The following is a 16,104-nucleotide window of genomic DNA, read 5'->3' as shown; positions in this document are numbered from 1 at the left end:
TCTGTGACTTCATTCATTAGTTCAGTCAATAGGAAATGAGAGCTTACTGGTTCCAGGCCTCTCCTGGGTCCTTTACGAGACCTTCAGGCTATCACCTTACTGAGGGATGTTAGAGCAAACAAAACACCCGGGAGCTAGCAATTGAATAGGGGTGACAAAAATAAACAGAAAATGAAAATCCAATGTGTAATAAACTCTAACTGGACTAAGTATGGGGTGTTGTGGGAATGAAGGGGGACATCTTACTCGGTCTAGAACAGACAGATGCTGGGGAGGTCTCCCTGCGAATTGTGGAGTTTGCACTGAGATCCAAAACTGAAGGCAGTCGATAACAAAATTTGGCGACGCAGAGAACACTTGGCGTGTTCCAAGTGGCAAATGTGTCTCAGTATATGCAAAGACCAGGAAATACCAGGGCCCACAGAAAGAAGCTCATTGTGGCTGCAGCCAGGTTGGGGGAAGGGATGCAAGGAGAGGAGAAACTGTAGAAAACAGGTAGAGAGATCATAAATAGCTATAAAGCCAGGTTGAGAAATTTGGACTTAATTCCCAGGGCAGTGGGCATCATATGTTAACACGGAGAACAGCATGGTTAGGTTGTGGTTTAGAACTGTGTGTAGACTGGATCTCTGAGGGTAGACTGAAGGCAAGGAGGTGATTTTGGACTCTTTTGCTATGAGACATTAAAATGGCCTGGACTGTTAGTGGTGACAATGATGGAGAGAAATGGTTTGAAATCTGTTTAATGAGCAAAGACATGTATAAGACTTGGCATTTGAATGAAGAGATGTTGAACAGAGATGGGTCCAAGGTGACAGCTGGCACAGGTAGGAAACTGAAGACTATAGAGGATATGGGAAGAAAATTAACACAGGGCACACAAGGTTCTTCTCATACGTAGCTGCTAATCGGTCTTCCAGGGCTCAGGGAAGGAGCTTGGTAAAGGATGCGGGCTTCAAGCTACTAGGACAAACTTGGTCCTATGAGACCCATGAGAGCAGATAAAATCTACTGAGCTACAGGGAAAATCAGCCCGTAAGTTCTTCATAGGTGAACTGATTTCTTCAATGAGATCAACTAAAGAAAAATAGAAATGTGCCATCAATGAGCTACACATCGGGGCTGGAAAGATGGCTTAGCAGTTAAGAGCACTTGTTCCTCAACCATGAGGATCAGGGTGTGGATCCCAGCAGACAAATAACAAGCCAAATCTCCCCTAAATGCCTGTAACCCCATCTTTGAGGGGTCCAAAACCTTTTCTTCCCTCTGTGTATGCACAGCTATGTGAACCTGCGTGTACATGTATGCATGGACGTAAAGATTTTAAAAAGGAAAAAAATGATGAATGTCTTACATGGCGAGCCATACCTGTAAATCCCGGCACTTGGGAAGTAGAGGCAGGAGGATTAGTCATCTAATGGCATGCATCCTTGAATGCATAGCCTGAGTTACATGAGACCCTGACTCGAAGAAAAGGAGGAAGGAGAAAGGCGTGATGCTTCTGTACTCTACCCCAGACCACCGTGTGGATGCTTTCATCAAAATGTGGAAAACTGCAGTTAGCTTTGCTTTCTTGGAAGTGACATTGTACAGACATTTGTTTTAAGTTTTATACAAGAAGGCACTATGGTTTGAATAAGTACACTCAAGAACTCCAAGTGCTAAAGGCTTGATCCCTGGATGTGCTACTGGGAGGCAGCAGAGCCTTTAGGAGGTTTTAGATTCCTGGAGGCATGCCCTTCAAAGGTATTGTGGGACACCTGTGTCTTTTCTTTTTTGTTGCTTTTCCTACATGCCTTGAGGTCAGCAGCTTCCTACATGATAAGCAGCAGCCATGATTTTCAGCCTCGACACAAGCTCGAGGGCAATTGCACCCAGAGACTATGGGCAGAGACCCACGAAACTGAGCGCTTTCTAAAGTTTATTGTAGGCTTAAGAGCGCTGGATGCTTTTCCAGAGGACCCAAGCTCTATTCCCAACATCCACATGATAGTTCAGAACTGCCCATAACTCCCGTTCCAGGGGATCGACGCTATTTCCTGGGCCCTGTGGTCTTTGTGCACACATGTGGTACACAAGCATGCACACAGACCAAACATCCATACAAATGAAGTAAAAAAAATACATTTTAAATAAAGAAGTTTATTGTCTCAGGCATTTTGTCACGGTAGTAGAAAACTGATCAACATAGGGATCTATAAGAAAAAAACTGCTTTGTTCATTTACAAACTAAAGAAGTAGAATGGAAAAACAGTTCTGAAATTCTTCATTCTTTTCCCACTCTTCCTGAGCAGCAGGAGGAAAGAGAGCATTTCTGGAACACCTGCCAAGGACTCTACTAATCAGGAGAAAAGTCTCCTAGCGCCTGCAGATTCTTGAAGAGTGGCTTCGTGGCACGTCATGTGTAGAATGAGGAGCTGTGTCAGAGGCCCTGAGTCGTGTTTGGAATGTCCTAAAGCACACTAGTACTGATGAAGACAAAATGGGCAGATGCTCAAGGGATAATGACTCCAGAAGGGAGCGCAACACACTGGATAATAAAAGGGAGAAGTGATTTAGGGTGGGGGAGAGGAAAGGATTGGGGAAGGAGCAAACAAATCATATCAGCTATAGCCAGGGGCGTGGCCCAGTGTTAACATGTGTCAACTCTAGCCGGGCGGTGGCGAACGCCTTTAATCCCAGCACTCAGGACACAGAGGCAGGCAGATGTCTGTGAGTTCAAAGACAGCCTGGCCTATAGAGCAAGTTCCAGGACAGACTCCAAAGCTACCAAAAAACCCTGTCTTGGGGGGAAAAAGTGTCAACTCAGCACATAGATTGAGGATCCAGAGACCAAAGCAAAGCACACTAAATACACCATGCCCTTCCCCCCTCACCATGCCTACTTTTCAAGTTCATAATCTTTGCTGATTATGGAAAGAGTGCAATTCTTCTCCTTGTGAACATATGAATGAAAAACAAACGAACAAACAAAAACTAACATCTTACTCTTCAGCTGCTTCTTTTTCAAAAATTTATTTTCCTATTTTTAATTATGTGTGTGTGTGCATGAGTACCTTTTTGTGGGCAGGTGTAGGTGTTGGCAGATGCCAAAGGTGCCAGTTCCCCGGGAGCTGGTGATGATAAACCACGAGGCGTGGATGCTGAGACTTGAACTCTGGTGCCCCTGGAAGAGCAGCGTGTGCTTTTCCAGCTGGCCATCTTTCCAGCCCGTTGCTTCCTTTTTAAATTCCATACCTCTTTCTTTTATCCAAATGCATGTATTTGTGTGTGTGTGAAAATTTAGGCAGGAGCCTTTCTCATCACAATGTATTTTAAATCATTTGGCATCTTGATGTAGCTGGCTACATTTGTGTTCTTTAAAGAAAACATCATACTATGTAGCCCAGGCTTGCCCTGAGTTTTGGACATTTCTGACTCAACTTTCCAGGGGCTGAGATTATCCGGTATGTACCACTATGTTTATCCGGTATGTACCACTATGTTTGTCGGTCGGTTGCGTTTAACTTTGTAATTCTTCCTTGAAAAGAAAGAGGAAGAGCAACTGATTGGTCTTTTAGAAATGAAGAACTGTAATATATGATTTTATAGAAATTTGGTTAGATGTCACTTTATTCACAGGTAAAAGTCAGTGTGTTCTTGCAGTGTACAGCGCCCTGACCTGGGAAGGGGCTAGTGAGGAGGTTTTATACAGAGGCGAAGCCATCAGACAGAAGGTAGGTGCAAGTGAAGATGACCTTTGGGAAAACTTGTTAAAGTCTTAATCAAGTAACGTTAAATCCTCACGAGTCCTTGTGCTCCCTACGTTCCTGTTTTCACTGGGACATAATAATCATACAAGTTTATGGGCTCTGACAAAGACGTTTTGATGCATGTGTATGTGGTATAATTATCAAGTCAGTGTGGTCAGCATGTTCGCTACCTTACACATTCATCACATCTCCCAGTGAAACGTTCAAACTCCTTTCTTCTTGCTGTTTTGAAAGGCGCAATGCATTATTGTTAACTCTCCTTGTTCCAGAGCTCATTCTGTCCACCCAACTGTTCCCTGTCCTCTTCCCACCTCCCCTCCCCCTCTCCAGCCTCAGACAACCACTATTCTCCTCTTGGCTTCTGTGAGTTCTCTTATTTTTTTGTTTTGTGGTTTCTGAGCTTCCAAGCATGAGTGAGACCATGGTGTTTGTCTTTCTGTGTCTGGCTTACTTCACTTCTCATACATAACGTTTTCTAGGTATGCTCATGCCGTAAATGGTGGGCTTTGATCTTTTATGGCCAAAGAGCCTTCTGCTGTTTATACATTTCACATTCTCTGTGTCCGTTCATTTGACAGTCAGCTTAAATCTGAATCTTGGCCCCTGTGAATACAACTGCAATAAGATAGAAGGGCATATGGTTTTTCGACGCATTGACTAGATTTCCTTTGGGCAGCTGCCTTTAGTGGGATTTCACAACAGTCCTATTTGAAGGTGGTGTTTTGTTTCAAACGTTCGTACTGTTTTCTGTAAAGGCAGTACTGGCTTACATTCCCACCCCACAGTGTGACAGTTTTCCACACTCTCAACAGCACGTGGAGGAGAGTCCACTTCTGTCAACAAGGTTGCTAAGAGCTCACACTGAGGAAGCAGTGGTCTTTTCGGAGAATGGTACCAGAGACACAAGTGGATGTGCACATGCAGAAGAGTCACATTAGACATTAGAACTGTCTTTTTTTTTTTTTTTTTTTTTTTTTTTTTTTTTTTTGCATTGGTGTTTTTGCCTGCATGTATGTCTACATGAGAGTGTCAGATCTTGGAGTTACAGTTGGGAGCTGTCATGTAGGTTCTCAGGAATTGAACACAGTTCCTCTGGAAGAGTAGTCAGTGCTCTTAACGACTGAGCCATCTCTCCAGCCCCAGGCCTCTGTCTTTTACAAAATACAGAAATCAAGTGTCTGGGGATGAGCAGAGATATCAGTGTGCACGGGCCCTGAGTTTGAGCCATGGGACACAAGGATCAATTCAGAGTGGTCTAGACATAGATGCAAGACTTGGATCTGTGAATCTACTAGAAGAATACATAGGGGAAACAGTTCAGGACATGGGACACACGGGACTGGCAAGAACGTTTTAGATAAGGTCTCAAAAGCACAGACAGTAGAAGAAGGAGAGAGATGTGATTTCATTAAACTAAAAAGCTCCTATGCAGCAGAGGAAGCGGTCAACAGAGTGAACTCACTAAGTGGGAGAAGAGCATTTGCTGAGAGCCAGTTTATGGACAGAACTCAACAGCAGGAAGTACATAATCCAATTTAAAAATGGGCAAAAGAGTCACATGACATTCCTCAAAAATGTCAAGAATGGCCAGTGAGTTCTCAGCATCATGAATCATCATGGAAATGCAAATCAGCCCACAGTGTGTTATCACCTCACACCAGTGAGGACACTAGGGAACAGAATCTCCCAACATCAAAGTCAGCCTTTCTACTGTGCCCCAAATACAAACATACCCTCAATCCAAAGGAAGCATCCTAATGCCTTCCTTCCTGGAATTCAGTAAGATAACGTCCATAAGCAAAGCTATATTAACATGGTTTCAGAAACTACACTAATAAGCGCCTCCTTTTCTACGATTCCTGTCAGGCCAGTCTCCATTACAAAGTAAGACAATTACTTTTGTCTTCAGTGTAATTCCAATTGATTTCAATGTTCCCTTATTCCAGGCCCTGTGCTAACTTCTGAATATGCCACTGTTTGCATGAAGTGGATTACTGGTTCCACCGTGGAGGAAATATTACAGGGAAAACAAATGAGGAGGGTTGTTCTCAATCAAGGCTGTGCTTTGGGTCAGCAAAACAAGAACCAAATTAGGTGGAAAGCAAAGGACACTGAGCCATCTCTCCAGCCCCAGGCCTCTGTCTTTTACAAAATACAGAAATCAAGTGTCTGGGGATGAGCAGAGATATCAGTGTGCATGGGCCCTGAGTTTGAGCCATGGGACACAAGGATCAATTCAGAGTGGTCTAGACATAGATGTAAGACTTGGATCTGTGAATCTACTAGAAGAATAAAGCAATGTTAGCAAGGGTGGTGGCTTTCCATGTGTGATGCTAGCACATGGGAAACCAAGGCAGGAAATGTATAAGTTTGGAGACAGCTAGTACTACATAGTGAGATGCTGTCTCAGGAAAGAAAAAAGGAAGGAAGGAAGGGAAAAGAAAAAGCCAGCAGCAACAACAACAAAAAATACCTAAGTAAGCTGGGCAGTGGTGGCACATGCCTGATGGGAGATGTCATTCTGTAAATATGTTTCTTGTATCAGTTAATTAATAAAGCACTGTCAGCCAATAGGAAAGCAAGTTGGCGGAACTAGGAAACTAGGAGGAGAGAGGAAGTAGTAGGGAGGAGGTTCCAAGATGGAGGACAGAGAGAAGAACGCCAGCCCCTCTCTCCCGTAAGATAAGACCACGTGGAAATACTTAGATTAATAGAAATGGGTTAATATTTAAGACAGAGCTAGCCAATAAGAAACTAGTAACTGGCCAACAGAATTATATCTAATACAGTGTCTCTGTGTGTTATTTGGGGCTGGCAAGGCGGTGGGACCAGACCGGCAGGAAAAAAACCACTCATAACACATGCCTTTATTCCCAGCACAAGGAAGGCAGAGGCAGATGGATCTACAACCTGGTCTACAAACTGAGTTCCAGGACTATTTCACAGAGAAACCCTGTCTCAAAAAAATCCAAAACCAACCAAGCAAACAAAACCAAAACAACAACAAACAACATTTCATAATAGTAGCGAAATTACAGTGAAGAAGTAGCCAAAAAATACCAAAGTAAATCAATGGGAAAACAGTCTTTCAACTTGATGTTGATGAAGTCAAGGATAAAATGTTATCATTTTAATTAAGTCATTATGCAGAAATGTTGAACAAGGCACATGGTATGAAGTTGCAAGCAGTACCAAAGGGTAAACAGGAAAATTCTGCCTCCAGCTGGAAGTCCTGCCTTTTAAAGTCTCCTTCCTAGACAATCACTACCAATCTCTTCTGCCTTCTTCCAGAGACGCGTCACCAACGTAGTGTGTGTTGAAGATCTGTGCCTCCATAGTACATAGGCAGCTTTCATACTTTCTTTAGAAATGTCAGTTACTACATACTCCCATAGACTTATTGACAAAGCATCTAAAGACATGATACTTTAATAGTATTTGGAGATTTTTTTTTTGTAAACAATGTAAAATTCTTTTCTAGGAGTAGATATCATTTTACATTGAAGTAAGCTTTCAAGACTGTTTAGGCATTTCCATCTATGTACTTCATAAATTCCTGAGAAAGTTACAATAAGACTAACTCATCAGTCACTCTGCTACTATCTCAAATCTCCGCCCCTTCTGTCCTACACACGTTTGTTCCCACTAGCCAAGGAGAGCTCTTGCCAGGCTCTTTTTCTCTTCTCTGAATCCCAGCTGCATGGCGCGGTACACTCTTTCCTTGTTTTGCTGAAAATCCTATTATCCTATCCTTCAAAACTTTTAAAGGCCAATCTCTTCCAAGTGATCAACCCCAAAGCACTCCAACCATTGTAGAAAACTCAGCATGACCCGAGAGAGCTACGGATTCCTTATCTCCGCTTTATTCCCCTCACCTCCAGCCTCCTCAAGGCTGCCAACAACCCTCCTTCTAAGTTTTGTGGTTAAAGTGACAGCATATTATAAGTGAGTGCATGAACTGGCTTGTGTTGAATGGGAATTGAATTATAGATAATTCAATATATATATTATATATTATATATTTCACCTTTCCATCTGGCCCCAAAAGCCAATTTAAAATGTCTTCTTATTTATATCTGATTTGTATTTCCTACTTATAAATGCAGTGACTCTCACTTCCTCTTTGGCACAGCAGGTGTTCACTTAGGACACAATTGTACCATTGTCCTTCTTCAGTCCAGGTTGAGCACCTTTGATTCCTTCAGCTTTTCTTCAGACAACAGATCCCTCCTCAGTCTTTTAGCTAAGATCAGATGTATACGTGTGGTATATTTTCTAGGTATAGCTTCATGTTGACTGCCCTCAATTAAAATCTGTCCTGATAAGATTCCTATAACCTAGTAATCGCCAAACCTCCTTCCAATTGCTTGAGGCCATGGATCGATGCAATCCAGACAGGTTAGGAACGGGTCTTGCTGACAGGGTCTTTCGGGTAAAAAGCAGCCACAGGTGACGGCTACATCCCACGGCAGGGTAGTCAAGGGGCAATCCAGATTGTGAGGTGACAGGGGGTCCTGAAGCTGAGTTTTAAAGGATTGAGATTTAGGTCTTGGAGCTGTAGAGACGGCTCAGGGCTAAGAGCATTTCCTGGGAAGCATGTGGACTGGAGTTCCATCCCCAACACACAGTTAAAACGCTTCATGTAGACCCGGACCTGGAAACCTAGCACTGTGGAGAGTGGAGACAGGAAGATGGACTGCCCCACCCCATCCAAACTAGATAAAGGGGGTACCCCAAGGAGAGGTCCTGTATCAGGGCAATAAAGAGGGGGAGTGATAGATGAGTGAGCATCTGACATGCTCTGGCCTGCACTAGGTGGGTGCACAGACAGGCCCACACTCACAGGCTTGCTCTATTCTGCTCACTTTCTCTTAGTTCTTAATGGGGGACACAGATGCAAACAGCTGGATGGTTAACATTCTATGCAACATGCTATTCAGGGCACAAAAAGTGAAAGCTCTTCCGATGTTAATAGGATAGTTGCTACTTTAATATGTTGGCCAATGTGACCCCAGGTACCACTAGCTTTTTCAGTACTAAGGGCTCAGTGCAGACTGTGGGTAACCAAAGGCATTAGCTGTCTTTCAGATGTGAATGGTGGCTATTACCAACAGGCCATCTTGTACTAGGGCAGCATAATTCTCTCTCTTACAGGTGGAAATGCTTATTTATGACAATTAGAATTTCGTTTCTTTTCTGTGTATTCTGCCTAGTTTAGAAGGTAAAGAGTTCAAGGTTTCCTTGAACACATAGGGAGCTTGAGGCCAGCCTGGGAAGAGGAAGAGAGGAGGGGGAAGAGGAAGAAGGAAGGGGGGGAGGGGGAAGAAGAGGAAGTTAAGTGCTTTAAAGTCAGATGGGTTTATAGCCCAGTTCATGAAAATATGTATATACATTAAAACTTAATTGTAAAGAACTTGCAAATAAAAGAAAAACACAAACCAAAATTAACAAGACCCAAAGTCTATATACATCTCAGAAACCTTCTACACGGTTAGAATATAAATATTTTCTTGAACAACTTTTAAAAAAAAATCAGCCTTACTGACATTGCCCTGAATTTAGTCATTTGCTATTCATCACTTAACAAATACTTGCCTCCCAGGTACCAGGGTACCACAGTGCACATCTAATGGATGCCTTTGGCGGCTTCATGAAATCCACTGGCGAATTTGATTTGTAAACAATGCTTGAGAATACTCTTAAGTACATCCCTTTCTCTGAATGGATAAGTAGACAGGAATTTAGTAATGAAAATAAAATGACTGTTATACCTGCTACAAATAGAATCATGAGAACTAGACCCTGCCCTCCAGACATAGCTGTGCAATAAGTAACTGTGCTTTTTCCTGCACTGCAGGAGGCCCAGCCTGGAGTCTGCACATGCTTTACTGCTGAGCTGTACCACTTTCTATTAATTCCTCACTCTGATAAGGTGTGGTGTGCGTAACCTGTTGTCCCAGTTGCTTATGAAGCAGAGGCAGGAGGATCACTTGAACTCATGAAATCTAGGCCATTCCAGGAAGCATACAGAACCTCTACATTAAAGAAACAAATACTTCATACCAACCAGACAGCAGAGCTCGGGGCCAAATCAGTACAACTAATGGAAAAACAACAACATAAAATAGTGAACATATTCTCTCAAAGAACATGCTTTTCTACTCTATTGGAATCCTTGTGTGTGTGTGTGTGTGTGTGTGTGTGTGTGTGTGTGTGTGTGTTGTGTTTTGAGGCAAACCTTACTGCATAGTTCTGGCTGGCTTGGAACTCACAGAGATCTACCTGCCTCTGCCTCCTGAACGCTGGGATTACCATGTCCAACTAAATAACTATTTTTAATAAACCCAAACTGTAGATGACTTAATAACAAAGAAGCTAATTGTGGCATGTTAGTTCACTGTAACTGAGATAGCAACAGGAAAAGAGCAAATTAGTTATATTTGGCCACTTGGATGAGTCTCACAAAACAATGTCAAGAAAAGAAGCCGCTCCTGAAATAGCCCATGTATTGTTCTGCTCACATGAAATACGAAGCAGGCAAACATCATCTGTACTGCTAATACGATCTAGTGATTACTCCTGGAGGGAGCAGTGTCTGGAAGGAGAGATTTAACCTTCCTTTCTTTTTTCCAGTGCAGGTACTTGCTCTTGGACCTCACTCGCACTAGGCACTCATCCCTAGCCTTGGTCTGTATCTTGTACTACTTGTCTTCAGACTAGCAATTCATAAGCCCCCAACGCTGTCATCAAGCAACTTTCACAGTGGCCCAAACCAAGAATCCCAGCCAGCAGTCAGGGCTGAAGCAGGAGGATGTTCAGGGTTATCCTCAAGTGCTTAATGAGTTTGAGGCCTGCTTGGGCTACACCGCACCCTGTCTCAAAGCAAAAACCAAAGCCCAAGACTTTCTTGTTGAAAGACATTTTTAATCTATAAAGTATATATGGACATATAAAAAATGAACTAAAAAACTGAGCTAAAAACAACAGAAACATCATCAAATTTCTGCTTAAATTAGACGTGATTACTTCTTTTTTTTTCTTTTTTTTTGTTTTTTCCAGACAGGTTTCTCTGTGGCTTTGGAGCCTGTCCTGGAACTGGCTCTGTAGACCAGGCTGGCCTCGAACTCACAGAGATCCCCCTGCCTCTGCCTCCCGAGTGATGATGGGATTAAAGGTGTGTGCCACCACCACCGGGCTAGACGTGATTACTTGAATTCTTTAGTCATCACCTTTGCAACTTCCTCAGGCCCAGTGCGCTTCATGAGATTGGTTGCAAGGCCCAAGTGTCTGGCACCCTTTCTGCGAGCCCATCTGTCACAGACTGAAAAACAAGCCCACACTCAGATGCACAATGTGTATGGAGTCATGCAGTTCTATAAATGGAATACTTGATTTGCTCTTTAGTGGCCTGGCTCTGCAGCCCGGAAGGTGATTATACAGTGTCCGGTATTTATATCAACCTCAATCACTCACTGTCTATCAACTGCCTCTAATAAGATGTTCCAAGGCCTATATTTAATTCCCATGAATTACTTGTTGATTATCTACACTGCAGATTATCTGCCATAAATTTTCTTTGTCCCGAGCTAGATTCATGTATCCTTTTAGACTACTTTCCTTACCACCCGGCTGGTGTGAAGAGCTGCAAAGCCAAACTCGTTTTGATGTTGGTACCAATCAGTGGCTTTCAAGGGGGGGGAACATCTGGCAGTGTCAGCAGATGATTTTGGTTGCCACAGTTGTGGGAGGTGCTTTTTTCATTTATTGACAGAAGCCAGAAACATCATTTACAAGATGCCCCCATCATGAAAATTATCCGTCCCAATTGTAGAGAATATTGAGTGAAGAAACCCTGGTATAAATAAAGATAAAAAACAGGGCTGGGCTTTGGTGGCTCACACCTTTAATCCCATCATCACTCAGGAGGCAGAGGCAGGCAGATCTCTGTGAGTTCAAGGCCAGCCCGGTCTACAGAGCGAGTTCCAGGACCCAAAGCAATACAGAGAAACCCTGTCTCAGAAAAAAATTTAAAAAAAAAAGATAAAGTAAAAGTGATTTACCTAGAAACATGTATATACCTTGTGAGTTATCCTCAACTATTCCACTGCAGCACTCCATTGACAGGGAAACTGGACATTACATGTGTGTTTATTAATCTCTGTGCATGTTTTTATTGGTTATTTGAGGACATATAACATTCAAATTAGGATGATAAGGCTGCCCCCTTTTCAATGGGGACGTTGGAGCCATTGTTGAAAGGTTGGAGCTTGGTCATGGCCAGTAAAGAAGCTCAGAGAGTCTTGACAAGGGTGTGTGGAGAACGTTTTCAGTGTCAGATCACTTGAACTGCAAGAGGGTCAAGCCTATGGGTTTTTAAAACTTTTATTTCACCCCATTTTCATAGATCCTCTGTGTATCTATGAAAGGCCTGCTTCATTATCCTCATTCGACTCTGATTAGCTGGGTTACTTGCGTGCCTCGTTCTGCACGACTGGACAAATTCTTGGCATAAACTTTCCTTTTTTGTCCTCGAACTAAAAGTGTGGTTAAGTTTGTTTGTTTGGGTTTTGTTGTTGTTTTGTTGTTTTCTGAGGCAGGGTCTCATGTTATCTAGGCCTGCATTCAGTTTGCTGTGTAGCTGAGAGTGACCTTGAACGTCTTGCCTCTCTCCGCCTCCCAAATGCTAGAAATACTGAGGCGAGCTACCACATTCCAGCTTCAGTTAATACTGGCAAGTTGTGGTCGGCTTTGTTGTTTTAATGTAACTGGAGTGCAGGCTCCGTGGGTAAGAGCGCCGACTGCTCTTGAGGAGGACTCAAATTCAGTTCTCAGCATCCACACCTGGCAGCTCACAGCTGCATGTCACCCCAAGTCCAGGGCATCCAACATCCTCTTTTGTATTCAGAAGAGACCGTGCTCAGGTTACATGCCCACACACAGAACACACATATATACATACTTTAGAAATATTTTTTTATCTTTCATTTTAAAAAATTGTATGCATTTACTTATTTAATGTGTGTGTACATGCAAGGGCTACAGCCCCCATGTAGGATCACATCTCTCCTTTTACCACTTGGGTCCTGGGGATCAGACTCAGGACATGCGCCGTGGGGCAAGCGCCTTCATTCAGTGAGCGTCTTGCTGGCCTCAATACAGTTTGTTTTTCGCATTTCTTTCAATAGCGAGCTTTTAGTGCTTCCAGATTTCCATTTGCTTTGACAGCTCTTGAAATGGCATTCTCAGTTTTAAATGAATTTACTGTAGCATTTTATTTAGGAAAATCCTGCCATCGCGTGAGCAGGATTCCTGTACAGCTCTTCTTCAATGTGAACCTTCAGCGTCTGGAAGGATCAGCTAAAGTAGATCAAAGAAACACACACTCCGAGGAACAAGACCACATGTGGGTCACAATTCAAACTCCTACTGGTGTCTAAGGGACCGTAGTGGTCCAGGATCTTTACAAAAACTATAAGCAAAACCAGGAAGAGGCTAAAAGTCAAAATCCCTCCACGTTCAACCAGAGCGCACTCCTGGGCAATGCAGAGTATAGGGAAGTAGTGTGGGTCGGGTAATCAGTCTCCTATGAGCTTCCAAACAGGGTAGCGCATGGGGTATGCTTCTTAAACATAGCCACAATTCAACCCCCTTTCCCTCCCCCAGAACCCGAAGTGGAGTTCAGGAAGATAATTGGGTGGCCTTTTAATCCAGCATCTCCAGAAAGCTGTTAATTTCACCTCGGAAAACTGTGTTCAAATGCACAATAGATTTCATCTTCATGTTGACTCTGTCTCTAACCAAACTAAAGGGGGATAGTTAATATTATTTCATATTTCACAAGATGGAAAATTAATAACGAGAATAATTTGCACAAAAGCTCTATTAATCAATTTTAAAAAAACAACAGAAACTCAAAAGTTGAAAAGTAAATACAACTGACTTTTGCTGGAAAGTTAGCAAAGAACTTTTATAACCACAGGGACGGTGTGTAAAAATGTCCACACATAGCAGTATGGAACTGGTGTGCTCAAACTCTGGAAAGGGCTAGTGGTCTGGTGTCAAACAGACCTCAAGTCAAAACCTGATTTGCCCTGTAGTAGTTAGGTGGTCTTTAATTAACTACATAAAATTTTCTTAGTCCCCTTTTTTTTCATATTCAAAAAGGAGAGAAAATAATGGGGTTACCTTTTAGAGATACTAAGTGATACAGTGTATGGGAAATGCTTGTGCAGATCCTCTGTAAATATGTTTATATTTAATCTTTTTATTTACCTATTACTTTTTGGCATATTACATATGCTAAGTAAGCAATCTACCACTTTTATTTATTTTTATTATATATCAAGCAAGGAATAATGGTTTGGCCAAAGGACATGAGTGAAGGTGTTTTCCATCACTGAGATGAAACCAAGGTAAATTGTTACAGGAGAAAGGGTTTACTTTGGCTCACAGTTTGAGGTATTAGTCCATGGTTGGTTGGCCCATTGCTTTTGGCCGATCATGATGGGCAGGTGTAGCAGAGGGTACAGCTCATGGTAGCAATGAGCTTTAAAAAAAAAAAAAAAGAAAGAAAGAAAGAAAAGAAACCAAGAAACCAGGCAAAGAGCTCTAAAATTCCTCCCAGGGCACATCAATGTCCTAACTTTCCCCTCTCTTAATCTTTCCACCACGTTGCCAAGCCTCTAACACATGAGCTTTGAAGACACGCCTCCAAGCTGTAGTACTCCCATAGCTATTATTTTTATCACGGAAAAGGACACATTTTCATTATGACTTTAACAATTTTATCTGTGTACACCATTGACTATAAGTACATTTATAGTGTCATAAAAACTATCACAAGCCGGGCAGTGGTGGTGGTGCATGCCTGTAATCCAAGCACTTGGGAGGCGGAGTTAGGCGAATCTCTGAGTTCAAGGCTGGCCTGATCTACAAAGTGAGTTCCAGCATAGCCAGGGCTGTTACACAGAGAAACACTGTCTTGAAAACCCCAAACAAACAAACAAATACAAAACAAAACAAAACTATCACACTATGTTTTTGCTGTAACTATTTTCCCATTCTAGACAAAAACCTTGTATCTACTAAACAATAAAAATTCTAATTTGTGCTGTTTGAAAATGACCCTCTTCTTCCTCTTCCCCTCTTCCTCTCCCGCCTCTCCTTCTTGGTCATGCTGAGGGACACGGGCCTTGAGCTTAGAGGCAATCTCTCCTCCTGCCCTGTTTCCTCTTCTTCACATCTCTCTTATTTTTTATTCACATGTAGGGGGATATGAGTGCAGGGATCTGTGGAAGGGAGGAGAGGTGTCAGGTCCCACGAAGCTGGAGGTAGAGTTGGTGGTGAATCACTTGATATGCATTGAGGAGCTGAACCTGAGTCCCGTGCAAGAGCAGAGAGCACTCCTAACCCCTGAGCCATCTTTTTACATAATAGAAAGCAAATTCTCTTGTAAAAGTCTCACTTAGAAAATATATGCAAAAACAAAAATTAAATCTAAGCAAATAGCATCAACATTTTACTATATAGTTTTCACAGACTTTCCTCTTACAAACACATGTGTATACATGGTTACAAATGTATTAAAAATGTAGGTTCACTGTTTATATACTATTAATTATTTGATTAATTTTCTTTACTAACCATTAAAAATTCTTTATTAAGCAAGCTGTGCTTAAAGATTCAGTGAAGCTGACAAAAACCCTTTGGAGAACAATCGGAAAGCAACTGCTTTGGTTTAAAAGGCTTCGATGGGGAAGAAGTGAGGGGAGAGAGAAGACCACTTCATCTGAAGACTAATCCCTCCTCAGCCTGCAACTATCAAAAGCCTAACTCTACCCAATGCCTAAAGTCTTGCAAGTGACCAGAAATAAAGGAAAACTGTTTTTTGTTTGTTTTTGGTTTTTTTCCGAGTCAGGGTTTCTTCAATCCCAGCACTCGGGAGGCAGAGGCAGGTGGATCTCTGGGTGTTCGAGACCAGCCTGGTCTACAAGAGGTAGTTCCAGGACAGCCTCCAAAGCCACAGAGGAACCCTGTCTCAAAAAAACAAACAAACAAAAAACACACCATGTGCAAATGAATAGTTATTATTAACTATATATATATTAGCAACAAAGCTCTTAAGCATAAAAGATGAAAAAAACCAACAAATATAAGTGGAAAACTCTACAGGAATTCCACATTATAATATTAAAATTTGAATTAGAGATATTACTGGAGCTGGAGAGATGGCTCAGGAGTTGAGGGTGCTGGCTGCTCTTCCAGAAGATCCAGGATCAATTCCCAGCACCCACATGGCAGCTCACCCCAGTCCTAGGGCTTCCGACACCCTCCCACAGACATACGGGCAGGC

This window comes from Phodopus roborovskii, unplaced genomic scaffold, assembly GCF_943737965.1.
Source record: "Phodopus roborovskii unplaced genomic scaffold, PHOROB, whole genome shotgun sequence".
Taxonomy (NCBI): Eukaryota; Metazoa; Chordata; class Mammalia; order Rodentia; family Cricetidae; genus Phodopus; species Phodopus roborovskii.
This window is presented reverse-complemented; position numbering follows the sequence as displayed.